The sequence below is a fragment of the Pinus tabuliformis genome, chromosome 9 (genome assembly GCF_031772625.1).
Source record: "Pinus tabuliformis cultivar Carrire ecotype Pingquan chromosome 9, CPIR1, whole genome shotgun sequence".
NCBI classification, from domain to species: Eukaryota; Viridiplantae; Streptophyta; class Pinopsida; order Pinales; family Pinaceae; genus Pinus; species Pinus tabuliformis.
In genome coordinates this window covers 1,392,101,470-1,392,112,815 of record NC_142307.1, presented here as the reverse complement: position 1 = coordinate 1,392,112,815, position 11,346 = coordinate 1,392,101,470, and the positions used below count along the sequence as shown (strand labels likewise).

The following is an 11,346-nucleotide window of genomic DNA, read 5'->3' as shown; positions in this document are numbered from 1 at the left end:
GATCTGTGGAACACCTGACACATAGCCATCAGAAGCTTGATGGAAGCTTTGTTATAAATTTATTTGTTTGGTCCCCAAGCTTGTATCTCAATCCACTTCAGTTTTTACACCATCTAGCTGAGAGAGCAGAGCTTGGAAGTGCCTTCAGATTTTCTGTATTTTTTTTTTCTTTTGCTTGGATTGAAGCTGGAGCATTGTTTTCAGTAAAGAAGCAACTGGGCTGTGGTTTGCATTAAGAACATCACCAATGGCCGGAGGTAATTTATATTTCTGGGCATTAAGTTTCAACGATTCATTTAGTTTTTCCGCATACAGAATCTTGATTTCAGTTTCCATTAGCAAATTTGTATATTGTTTTTTCGAGGATTTCCAGATGACACAATTTTTATATATAAAATATATTGTATATTGAGTTAGTCATAACAAATTTCAAATCCATATCAAGTTTTGAGATTTTAACACTAGGTCAGGTTTTTTTTTAATGCATTTTTTTACCATCTCAAACACAGTGAATTCTGCATTCGAAAATCTCAAACTATAGAAACCCTCTGGGAGGTCGAGACTTAGAAATTCTAGTATCAACATCTGGTATTTCAATACTAACAGTGACGTTGAGGGTTTCCATAACCAACTAATGCATAGAAAAATACGCGAGTGTCGATCTGTTGCTGCCATTCTTCTCCAGTTCATGACATTAAACACACAGTATAGCGAAGTCACTAAGCCATTAACCATTTCTTTGAGGGATGGTACAACGAAGTTGATCTGTGTGCGCATATGGCCTCCTCATGCAATATTGAGGAGGCGAGGAGGCGTCTCTTCTGAATCCAGGTTGATGTGAGCAAAGGAATAGAGGTCGACCGGAGAGCAAAATGATTTTTCATATTCATTAATTCACTTTCAAATTATTTTTTTTCCAACCCTTCACGCTCCGTCACACCACCGCCGTCGATTAATCACTCAGAAGAAGCATAATTGGCTCATGTTTAATCCACCCGTCCATTTAAAATAAAATAAAAAAATTCAACACCGACTCATCCACATCTATGTATGCTAGTATCCAGTTATGGTAATTTTTTACTATCATAATCTAACTTTAGTAGTTAGATATTCAGCTACTAGCCGAATCATATTAATTAAAAACAATTACATTTCTATATTTAGTTTAATAATATAATTGGGGGATATTTAGGTGAGCTACTCACGAGATAGCCGAATCATATTAATTAAAAACAATTACATTTCTATATTTAGTTTAATAATATAATTGGGGGATATTTACGTGAGCTACTTACGAGAAAGTCAATGTGAGTGTTATATTACGTAAACTAGCATACTCTCAAAGCGGGGGAAGTTGAAAGGTCATAAAAGAAAAGTTAATAGGTTATAAAAGGAAAGTGAATTTATTTTTTTAATTGAGGAATATAATTTAAAAAAAACCTATAGTTGGTTAAAGAATTGCTTAAATATTTTTTGATAAATAGAATAGATAAATAAAATTTAAAAACATATTTTATTACGACATGTTATAACTATTAAAATTCAGAATATACATCACACTATTTATCTATTAAAATTCAGAATATACATCACACTATTTATCTATTAATCTGCTTTTATTATAAAATTAATAAGAAAGAGAACATACAAACCATTTTAAAAGTATTACATACACATTCATCTCATCACTAAATTGTTAAAATATTTAAAACATAAATTTACTATATTATATCTATTATTCATTCAAAAGTTTTTAACATTATCTAGGATAGGGTAGGAATAAATTACCTTTACTCCATTTTTCATGCCCATCCTCTCTATGTTATATATGCAAACAAGTTGATTGCTACCATATGGGGAACTTTATATTATCATTTTTTATGCTATGAACATTCAAGTTAAGATCACACCATGTTTTTGCATTTTCTATATCAAGATTAATAGTCATAAATGAAAGGAATAATATTCATGCGTAAACCCCCTTTGTGAAGTTCCAAACTAATAGTGTTCCTCAAAGTTTGAAATTAATAGTGTTTGTCAGATCTCGGAAAATAATTTTTAATACATTCAATGAGATAAGTGACTTTTGACTCGGCATGAATTTATATTTTTAACATGATTTTATAACTCTAGAATTCATAGTTAGTAATTATATATCACCTCACTATGCATCCATTTTTAACAACTTTAATTGACTTGCATGTTTTTTTACTCACATTTTATCATCTTCAAAATAAAAAATAAAGTAACTAAATTGATTTTCTAATATTTATAGTCCTTTTTCCTTTTCACAATTAGTTGTAACATTAGTTATATATTACAACATATTACGTAGAAGTTAATGATACTAGTTCTACATGTATTATACAATAATGGTTATATATATATATATATATATAGTTTTTCAAGTTGTTTGAGTTCTGGAGAGATTAATTCAAGTTTGATCAGTGACTTGAGAAACTGTGACCTAGGGACATCTAAGTTTTCAAAATCACTCGGGGATCACACATGGTCTGGGCCACACCAACATTTAACATGTATTATACGATAATGGTTATATATATATAGTTTGTCAAGTTTTTTGAGTTCTCGAGAGATTACTTCAAGTTTGACATGTGACTTGAGAAACTGCAACCCAGGAGCATCTAAGTTTTCAAAATCACTCGAGGATCGCACCTGGCCTGGGCCACACCAACAATTAACAAGGCTGGATTTTTTGCCACGAAGTTTCAAACCAATGACCTTCACATCACGAAGTGACTTAACAATACACCCCATAACTATATATTCTACGCCTCATGGGTATATATATCCACACCCTAGGGGCATCTAAGTCATCAAAATCACTCGAGGATCACACCCGACCTGGGCCACACCAACCCTTAACATGGTTGGATTTTTTCCCATGAAGTTTCAAACTGGTGACCTTGACATCACGAAGTGACTTAACATTACACCCCATAACCACCTATTCTACGCCCCATGGATATATATATATATATCTCTTTAATTAAGCCCACCCATATTGTATCCCTCTTCATCCTCCCCTTTCATACTTTGTATTCTTTCTCTATAGTTCCATTACTTTGCTTTGTCAAATATCTTTTTAGTTAATGAAGTTTTCCTTTTGATATTGTGTTGTAATTTTAAAGAACTCTATCTGTAGAATTTCCTGCAAATTCTCTACAAATCTACTTCTGAGATCTATGTAGAAAATCTGACAATATATTAACTTGATTATGCAATATAATTAAAGCAAAATACCTAATCTACTTCTACAATCAAACTTGTGGAAGCTTAATAGATTTGAGCAAGATCAAGTGGAACACATATAACAGAGAAGAAGAATCAATGCACATGAAACACAGAAAATACTTAGGGGAAAGCCTCAGCTAAAAACCCCACTATCTATATTATTATACAAGGTGGAAATACGTCAAGATTACACAAATCCTTAGCTCCCACAACTAGCCAGCTCTCGATACAATCCTCCTGGATGCTCACAAGCAAACAAGGCTTCTCACAAACCTTCTCCTAAGCCCTCCAAGCCTCCAATTTCCTTGTGCAGTTTCTCCTCGGTGATCCTACTGTTACCAAGTGTAACATTGATCACTCACACTGATCTCACACCCTGTAAAACTGCGCAATCCTCAAGGAACCTTACCTTGACTGCATGGATGAGTTTCCTTTATAGGAAAACACATGCAACTGATTGTAACCTGTCCTTGACATTTAGCTCAATTGGGTCTTTCTCAGAATAGACATGCATGAGTTTCTGATGATAGAATCTTCAATTATCTGGAGTACACTTGTTGAGTGCATGCATGCATCAATTGACTAATAACTCACAATTGGTTCCTCAAACAGTTTGGAACTAGTTTATTTGGACTTAACTCAATAAACTGAGCTAACTAATTACAATGGAAATATAACTCAATCTTATCTCCTTAATTAAAGGATAATTCCTTAATTTAAGGGATAATTGTTGCATGACTTTAGAAAGACTTCTAACTTGAATTTCTTCAATTAATTAATCCATAATGAATTAATTAACTATTTTCCAAGCAGCTGGTGAGACTAACTTCAAATTTTAATTGCACATGAGTGCATGTTGTAGCGGTCGGGGCAGTCGGTTTGCACGCTCCCCGGCCGCGTTCGAGTCCTGTGGAGCTGTGCGATGCTGCAGCATATCTGATCCCATGGTGTTTATTCCGGTGATGCTCGATATGACGGCTGTTTCAACGTATGTATGTATGATATGACGGTTAGTCAGCTCGGTCTGACAATATAATGTAATTAAAAGAGGGCCCCATTCCGCTTCTCCTGGGAAGTAGCCCCTCCCATTTAAAAAAAAATTCAAATTTTAATTCTCAATTTTAATTCAAAGACAAATTAAAATTGGAATACATTGAATGCTATTTTTAGCATTTCTTGTTGTTATTCTCAACACTCCCTCTCAACAAGAAAGGAATTCAACTTGATCCCGATCCTGAACATTTGGAATGTTATGCATGCAACACTTCTCTCAAGTGTTGTTGCTCCAGCAATCTCCAGAAACAAAAACAACATCCATCCTGAATCAAAATGATGTCTTTGTCATCAAAGTCTTTGACTACTATTGCCTTTGTTGACTAAAAACCTTGCGCTTCTGCTGACTCAGCCTTTTTGCACTGTTGTCAATCCTTCTCTACACTCTTCAGTATCTGACTACTCTAGCCTCTGTCACTTTGATCTCTGACTGCATCAATCCCACTGATTCCTCCCACTACTATGTACTTTGGGCTCCCGTAGAAAGGTACGATCCATGAGATAAAACCTCTCAATGGACCCTGCCCAATTTCAGCATTCTTGAGATTATCACTTCACATCGCCCCACCTCACACTTGGAGGTATGGCTGCATGTGATCCCTCTGCTGACTTCTCCAATTGTGGCTCCTCCACAATTGTCTGAGACTTCTTCTAGTGCTGCATGTTGAGAGGTAATTTACTCTCCCTCTCAACCACCAAGTCTCTAACATTTACCTTGCTCCTTAAGGTTTTGCATGCATCTTGAACCTCAAGAGCATATAGGTTCTTGGCTAGCACACCAATCTATTTCATCTTTCCCGCCGTCACGAAATTTTCTGGAAAAAGAGTTGATTTTAAATCAGCGATATCTCCCTCATTCGAACTCCGATTCAGCGGATTTTTTTTTTCGAATTTGGATATTTTTTCGCAAGGAATCTAGATATGCTATTTGTTTCTGAAAATTTTTCACAAAAAAATTCAGATCTTCTCTGCAAACTCACTGCCCAATTTTATTTTATTTTTTTTACTTTGAATTCTCTTCTTCGTATAATTTTCACTGCTCTGATAAACTTTGCTCCAATAAACTTGGCTCTGATACCATGTAGAAATTTCCTGCAAATTCTCTACAAATCTACTTCTAAGATCTATGTAGAAAATCTGACTGTAGATTAACCTGATTATGCAATATAACTAAAGCAAAATACTTAATCTACTTATACAATCAAACTTGTGGAAGCTTAATATATTTGAACAAGATCAAGCAGAACACATATAACAGAGAAGAAGAATCAATGCACATGAAACACAAAAAATACTCAGGGAAAAGCCTCAGCTAAAAACCCCACTATTTGTTTTATCATACAAGGTGGAAATAGATCAAGATTACACAAAGCCTTAGCTCTCACAACTAACCAACTTTCAGTACAATCCTCCTGGATGCTCACAGGCAAACAAGGCTTCTCACAAACCTTCTCCTCAGCCCTCCAAGCCTCCTATTTCCTTGTGCAGTTTCTCTTGGGTGATCCTACTGTTACCAAGTGTAACACTGATCGCTCACATTTATCTCACACCCTATAAAATTGCACAATCCTCAAGGAGCCTTACCTTGTCTGCATGGATGAGTTTTCTTTATATGAAAACACATGCAATTGATAGTAACCTGTCCTTGACATGTAGCTCAACTGGGTCTTTCTCAGAATAGACATGCATGAGTTTTTGATGATAGAATCTTCAATTATCTGGAGTACACTTATTGAGTGCATGCATGCATCAACTGACTGATAACTCACAATTAGTTCCTCAAACAGTTTGGAACTAATTTGATTGGACTTAACTCAGTAAACTGAGCTAACTAATTATGACTCAAATATAACTCAATCTTATCTCCTTAATTAAAGGATAATCTCCTTAATTTAAGGGATAATTGTTGCATGACTTCAGAAATACTTCTAACTTGAATTTCTCCAACTAATTAATCCATAATGAATTAATTAATTATTTTCCAAGCAGTTGGTGAGACTAAATTCGAATTTTAATTCAAGGACAAATTAAAATTGGAATATACTGAATGCTATTTTTAGCAATTTTTGTTGCTATTCTCAACATTATCTTTATCATATCTAACCTCTTACTACTTGTTGTGTTAGTTGGTTTAATCAAAGTCTTTGTAATCAATGAGTTTTCCTTTAAAATATTGTTTTTTGCATTTCTTGGAAAGACTAATGCTTTGAGTTATGTTTCTTATCCACTTTGTTTTTATTTACATTTCTTTGATTAATTGTTATGTATTGGCAAAATATTTCTAATTAAGACCATTATAAAAAATGAATTCTCTATTTCCTATTATGTAACCACTTTTGTTAGTCACACACAATATTTTTGGCATCAAGGTGTTGAGGAACTCATTACTCATCAATCTAGATTCCATTAATTAATTGTCATCATTCATGTGTGACGAAAGACTATACGATAATAATTATGGTTTATGGGTTCAAAACCTTCCACATGAATTAAATGAGAAATATTACCAATATATCTCACTAAATAAACAAAAATGGCTCATCTCTTCTTTGGGGTAATGAATGCCAAGCTCCCTATCGTTACATTTGGGTACATGTTAAAGTGACATAGTCCACAAAGATAAACATTGATTTTGAAATTACTTGAATAAGGTAATTATGAAAATAGACTTTAGTGTTTAACATCAAAATTAATAAGTGAGACCCCATTTTATGTTGTTTATAATAATGCATTTTATGACATAGGTCATATAGAGGAGAGAAAAATTGGATTGTTTCCTAGTTTTAAATGGCGTAATAGTTTCTCAAGATTTTATAATTATGTTAAACATAACATTGCAAGCTTTTCTCTACAACACTCCTTGGCTTGAGAATTATAGGATTGTATATTCAAAATATTTAAATTAAAATCTTATAAGGAATAATCAATAAAGTTCAAAGGAATATGTGCTGGTAATGAGGTAAGCCACCTTGTTGTTACATAAGTTTGAACATAATGCATATACATTGAATGACTAACAAAAGTCTAAATATACCTGAAAAAAATCAAACTTAAATAATATAGCTTAGTAAATAATTAAAATGAGTTATATATACTTTAAAAAATATATTATTCTTAATAAAATAAACCCTACTTTTTACTGAAAATGATAAATATAGAATGTCTATGAATTCTTTTTACATATTTTAAAAACAAAGAAAACTCGACCATCTATATACCTCTTCTTTGATCTCCAACATCACATCTTAATAAAAAAATTCATTACATCATTATGTAAGACATTGAATATGTCCACCTTATATCAATTTATCACCCTCCCTTCATCTAAATCCACATCCAAATTAAGCACAGTGACTATAATCCTTAATGTGAGGAATTAAAAATTGAGGGGAAACATAGTAGACCACAACTTTAATGAAATTAACTAGGTATTAATGATTCACCATAATTTAAAAAAAAAAAAAAAAAGATATTAAAGTTTGTTAATAGTTGGAAAAAGCTCAGCGCTGGATAGATTTGGTAAATTTGAACTCTTCTTCTATGTTTTGTTTTTTTAGTTTAGTTTAACTATTACATATTTTCGCTTTTTTTACATATTTTTTCCATCAATTTTGTTTCAAATAGCAATACCATTTGCAAAATTTATGTTTCTCAAGGACTTTTCAAGACACTAACATAAAAAATAAAAACATTTTAAACAATATTATAAAAATAGAAGTTAAAATATAGACTTCCAAACAATATACCTTTGACTACTTGGGGTTTCATGGTAGTTTAATTGTTTTAAATTTTGAAGAGTTTTTTTGGTATAATATCTAATTAAATTTGTTTGAAATTTGACAACAATTTGTTGGAATTGACCTTTGACCTCCACAGAATTTGGGTGTTAGAAAAGTTTTTGAAGATGTTAAATCTATTTATGTAATCAAAAAGTGTTTTCCAATCACAAAAACATATAATTCTTTAAAAAAAAAAAAATGTTTTGCCAAATTCCAAAGACAAAATAATTATACACTGCCTTATTATTTTTTATTTTTTTTTTACGTCTGACGACATTTAAAAGTGCACGTACAGATTGAAGAATGTTGCATGTCTCCCTTTCGTGCAGTGAAATTTCCACTTGGTATTCACTCTCCTACTCTCAATACTTATTCAGATTAGATTTCCCACTTTAATCTTTTATTTCATCTACTAAATTTCACATGTTTATTCGACTTCTTTCCCAGTTTTATCATTCGTTTCTATTTTGTATTGAATTCATCTTGGTGCGATGGAGGCACAGAGCATGGGAGTAATGGTGATATCGGCCGGCCATTTAAACTACATGAGCATGTTCTCCAAAACAAAGGCCTATGAAATCGCATGGATGTCCAACGAACGCTCATGGACAAGTATATCAACAACAGTACGTTGGGTGACAAAGACACGTGGCACTTGTTAATATGTTGATAGATAGAGACACATGGCATTTGTTGCTATGTTTTTAGGTATAAAGATTGTAAAACCTATCATATAAAACCTTTAAATAACATAATCTAATATTTTAGACATGAGGATTACCACAATGCCATATAAAACTTTAAAACAATCATATAACTAAGGCATGAGGATTACCACAATGCCATATAAAACTTTAAAACAATCATATAACTAAGGCATCATAGTTCCAAATTTAATAATATCATAGTTAATGAGACATACTATTTCCAATTTTTTTTCTTTCTTGAATTTTAGCGTTAAACATTTATTCCCAAATAAAATAATCTTGAAGTATTATAAACATTTTTATTTATTTATTATTATTTTTCTTATATTAATTTTAATATTTAATATCTATTTTAAAAATTATTTTTTATGATATATTTATTTAAATCTGTAAAAATAGATTTTAACTAATTTCCAATCTCAAAATATTCCCATTTTTTTACACCATAGGTATCCCTTTCGAATTTGTTCATTACTTACCATGGTCCACATTTTTGTTTTCCACCATGCAAATGTCTAGTCTAGGGCTTTGATCATAAATCCACCATTCAGGAGTTCAAGCGCTACATGCATTAGTAATATAACTTTTAAAATCACAATTACATTATTTATCAAATTATCAATTCTGTTAGATAATTGATGAAAGATAATTGATGAAATGTAATTGAAATTTATTTTTTATTTTATTTTATTTATTTAAAATGATATTTAAATTATTGAATTTATAGTAAGTTTATATTTTCATTTTGATTAGATACAGTTTTTTTAATAATGATTTTAAATTATATAAAAAAATTCAAATAATGATTATATATTTATTTTAATAAGGAATTATTATTTATTTTGATTAAGTATGAGGAGTTGTGTAATTTTCCAATATTCTATTATATTAAAAAATCAATAGTTATATATACAGTATCAATTTATTTATTTATTTATATGTAACATTATTTTCTTATTATAGTTATTTATTTTTATTGTTATTTTTTAAAATGATGTGTTTATATAATTATTTATTATTATTATTATTTTAAGTGTTTTCCATTTATGGAATTAAGGTGAACTGGTGTATGTTCGAGGTATTGATGATCCCTACTCCATGGGTTGCGCTATGTTTACACATCTATCTTCGTGATCATGAGAATGTTGGCAAAGAAGTTTGAGTTTGGAAATGATTGGCTTTTTATTTTAATTTTTTATTTAAAAATCAGGAAATTTTATTTATTGCCAGTGTTTGTATAATTGATTATATGTATTTGAGCTTTTCACTTTTATTTTTTAAATCTTGCTTTATGGTTCTAGATTTATTTAGACGTTTACCCTCCATATAAATTTCTATTTGAAATGTATATTCATTAAACATAATTTTGAAATAAGTTTTTATTTTTGATATATATTTATTATATATAATTTTGAAAATAAGTTTCTATTTTTTGAAATAAGTTTTTATTTTTGATATATATTTATTATATATAATTTTGAAAATAAGTTTCTATTTTAGATATATATTTATTGTACATTAGCTTTGTATAATAAAATTACTTTAAGCAATTACAATTTGGTAAATTTGGTAAGTAATATGAAAATTATTAAGTAAATTTAAGAAATCTATGATTCTCAATTTCTTTAATAAATAATAGTATGTTTTTTTAATGTAAATTTTAATATATATATATATATTTCAAGATTGGTTATTTTGGAATTTTTATTTAAATAAATTTAAAATAATTTGTATATATTAAATTTTTGTAACATAGGTATTAGATAAATGTAAATGTTTTTTTAAATTATATTTATTTAGTTAATATGAAATTAATGTGATTTTTTTATTAGTGTATTTAAAAAGTCAAATATATTTTATATTTAAAAAATTAAATATATTTTATAATGTAATGTTGAAAAATCTAATATTCATAATTTTTTACCAATATAAAGTATTTTTGAATTCTTTTTCTCATTTTTTTATAAAAGAAACGGTTAGACTGATATATTCCTTCTTGGCTGAAATGCCTCAATTCAAATTACAAAATGGGGGGAGAGGCTCAGCTTTTGCCTCATCCAGAATCCATATAGCTGTCCTCTTAAAGATTTTGTTGATTTTACATGTTGTTCGTCTTGCAGAGTTTCCAATCTGTCCTAATTTAAAAATACAAACAAACTGCTTCAGCAATACACAGTAATACATTCTTATTGATCTGCTAGGGGATGGGATCCCAGCTTTCTTCTCCGTCTCTTATACATTTTCCGAGAGGGAGATGGATTGCTATATTGGCTTCAACATCTGCTTCTTTGTTGTTTTCCCTCTTTATGTGAAGAAATTCCAACTTCTGGAAGGAGGATGAGAGGATGTTGATTCTGCTCAGCAATCTGGAAAGTCTTAAATCAGAGGGAGAGGATTTGTTCACCATGGCGTTTATGATGATCTGAGAATCTCCAAACACTATTGCCTCTCTAATTCCCAAATTTTTGATCACCTTGAGACCTTGTAGGAGAGCTAGAGCTTCAGCTTGAATACTGGTGTTGACACCTACTCCCCAAGCATATCTAGCTTCC

The 11,346-nt window shown here is 30.7% G+C and overlaps 1 pseudogene; it reads left to right on the top strand.

Moving 5' to 3' along the window:
• LOC149153720 (succinate dehydrogenase [ubiquinone] iron-sulfur subunit 2, mitochondrial pseudogene) overlaps positions 1 to 10,933 on the top strand; it is an 18,308-nt pseudogene extending 7,375 nt beyond the window's left edge.
• Positions 10,934 to 11,346: the final 413 nt, after the last annotated feature.